Source organism: Phytophthora infestans, genomic scaffold (genome assembly GCF_000142945.1).
Source record: "Phytophthora infestans T30-4 supercont1.79 genomic scaffold, whole genome shotgun sequence".
In the NCBI taxonomy this organism is placed as follows: domain Eukaryota; phylum Oomycota; class Peronosporomycetes; order Peronosporales; family Peronosporaceae; genus Phytophthora; species Phytophthora infestans.
In genome coordinates, this window is record NW_003303680.1 from 561505 (window position 1) to 564862 (window position 3358).

Sequence of the window (3358 nt, forward strand, 5' to 3'; positions counted from 1 at the left end):
AAGTCTGTGCGCAAGTTGCGTTGAATCTCCATTGATCGCTTCTTTCGTACTGTCGTCCCCAAGTTAAATGCGTTAGTTGATTTTGGACCCGTCCAGGGAATTAGGGAAGTTTTTGGGTGTGCCTTGAGCGAAACGCCTACTCTTGCTTCCCAACTTCCCCACAGCACGAAGTCATCACTCTCTTTATACTCCTCTGATGCAAATGTAATTGTCCATGTCCATCTATCCCTTCCACGCGCAACCTGCAGCACCATACTATCTTCATCATTGCTCTTCTTACTGGCAGAAACAATATTATTACTTGTCACCCACCACTTGAGCTTCTCTTTCAGTTCCGGTGTTCCAAAGGGTTTTATTTCTGTGCTATGCGTTGTCCAGAATTTCCAGGGCAAGCTGAGTAGAATGCTCCGGCTCCACCTTACAATTTGGCTGTGCTGCCTGGCTTTATAAATAGCGACATTCCTTTACGGTCGAGTACACAAGTGCTTTCGTGCCAAGTCGAATTTCTTAGAAAGGCTACTGTTCCTTCGTCGATTTCTGTTTTATTGATTGTCGTGGTCGTAAATCTCAATGTCCGGCCGTCGATCCAATAGCAGAAAGTATTTTTTATCGCTTGACACTGACATTTCATTATTTCTTGCAGTTGGGTAGCTACGGGGATAAAACCTTTAGAATGGGACCACCAACGTTCCATCCTCTCAAGTGTTTGTGCTGAAGCTCGATGATTTCTTTTGGTCTTCCTCAAATAACTATTAACCATACTGTAGGTTGAAAAACACAACCAGTCGTACTTATAGGCTCTTCTGGATGTGCCGCTTGATACCAGGCTGCTGCGTAGGTATCGGGATCCTCGTTAATCCACCTTTCCGTTAAATTGACGCGAGTCGTCCTGATGATGTTGCTATATCCTGCAGCCCGAGACCTCCATGCTGTCTGGGTGTAAACAATAGAGCTGGATTGAACTGATGCCGAGAACTTGCCGTACTCGCGCTTCCATGCCACACGAACTGTGTTTGCATGTTCTTCAATTGCCGAAGAGTTTGTTCTGATAGTACAAATTGTTTTGCCGTGTACAGAATTGACAGCAACACCACTTCGTTAAACTGCAGAATTCTTTGCTCCACAGAGTTACACAATGTAGTTGCTATGCGTAGCCTCCGCTGATATTTTTCCACTCGTATCTTCCAATTTTCGCTTACACCTGCTATTTTACCCACCCAATATCGAAGCTGGCGTGTCGTACTAGTCGGGTGCAGAACCGGAAACCCATTCCATTTACCTGGAGTTCCATGAGTATTGAGACCGATGAGGATGCTCTTATTTGGCTGCACTCTTAGGCCAGATACGCTTCCGAAGTCGTATAGTGAACGTTTGACTACAAGTTGTTTTAGTGAGCTCATAAATACCGTGCTGGCATCCACGAATGCTGAAAAATTGTGCCGTAGCTGGGGAGTTCCAGGTATAGCAATCCCTGTTAGCTCTGGATGATTTTGGGCTGCTTGGCTCAAGGTGTCCACTGCAAGGGTGAATACCAAGGGTGCCAACGGACATCCTTGTTGGATTCCGGACCTTACTCTCCATTCTGTTGATTGTTTGCCATTCACGAGAAATTGAGCGATGGTGCCTTCATGCAGAGTCCGAATTAGCTTTAAGAATCCGTTCCAAAACCCATACGCTCCAAGTACGCTCTCCAGAAATTTGCGGTCGAGCGTATCGTACGCTTTTCGCAAGTCCAAGCCAAGTACAGCTGCCGACTCTGACCGATCCTCTGTTTCGTTGGCTCTACTCAAAATTTAAAATTCTTCTCAATATCGTCACAGTTTTATCAATGATGCGTCCCCGTACAAACCCTTGCTGTGAGCCACTGGTTAACTTCGGTAGAAGTGTGTGAACCCTTTCAGCCAATATTCGCCCAAAAAGCTTATAGGCTGTGTTCACAATGCAATTGGTCGGTAGTCCATCGCATCAGCTGAATCTCCATTTTTCCGAAGCGGAATTACTGTCGCTGCCAGAAACGACTTTGGAACCTCATCTCCCTCCAGTATGCTGTTAAACAAAAGTGTCATCGTTGGAGCCATCAAGACTTTAAAATCCTTGTAAAATTTGTGATTTAGACCCGTTGTTCCTCCAGCCTTATGGCGTTTTAGATGCTTTATGGCCTGCGTCGACTCCGCTTCTGAAATTGGTTCCATCATCGTGTTAGCTTCGCTGGCTGTCAATTGCTGATATTTCAGTTTTACCAAAACCATGGATATTGCATGTTTCCCGCCATGTTGGCTATCCGCATGTGAGGCTGCAAAGACATGACTCCATTCTGATGCCATGCGTTCTTCTATCGGGTAGTCGTCAGGGTAAACATGACCCGGAGACGCGTCGATTTGGGAGCTAGATTGATCCCGTTGCCACTCACTATTGCGTAAGAAGTGTCGCATCCTCCTTGTATTAAAAGTCTGCGACCAAACAATCGGGCTGCTTTTCCTTTAGACTATTGATCCGCGTCTTGGAGTATTTCCTTCCTGCTCGTTCTTGGAATCTGCGTTTCTCCCCGCAATTGTTTGTAGTAGCGTTCTGCTTGGACTTGATTTTTTCTTTGTACGCGCTGTAAGAGAAGTTTTGTGTGTACCACCAGTTGGAGACCGGTTTTCCAGCTTGTTCATATGTCTCCAAAAGACGCAAAAGACCTTGATCAATCGGACCTTGCACCCTTCTTGGCCTTCCACTTCGTACTGGATAGTACACTTTAGGCTTCGTTCGTGGTCGTTGTACCTCCCCACTGGATAGCTTTAAGCGAACCTCTTTGTGGTCAGATTTGTGGGCTGGCTGGCCCACCGTCAGTGCCTGAGTTGTGGTGAAAGGTTCCCCTTTTACGTGTAATCGATCTACCCTACTAGCTCCGTTCTGGCTTTATCTTGTTTAGAAGCGAAGAGGGTTTATCACATCGTCATCCCCTTCAAAGTCGTGGTGTAGCTCGACTACATCGGTCATATCGTATTGGCCCAGTAGTTCCTGCAAGTAATTACTTTCACACGAAGATGTACTTGGAATCCGCTTGGTGATTCGGTCTCATTGCGGTCGAAGGACACAGTTAAAGTCTCCTCCGAGAATGATTGAATCTTGGTACTTCATCCAGGGCTCCAAGTCGGTGAAAACTTGCAATTGGTCGTTTTTCTGGGCCGGCACGTACACGTACATGATAAGCCATTCATCAAGTTTCACTGGCGTCACTAGGGGTGTCCAAGAGCTCGCCTTCCAAGGCTTCACTCGTCCGCTCAAGCTCGGAGATAGCAATATTCCTATACCTGCGTACTTAGTTTCTGTTGTTTTTCAATAGCTCATGGGTTTCCCCGTTTTAGATAGT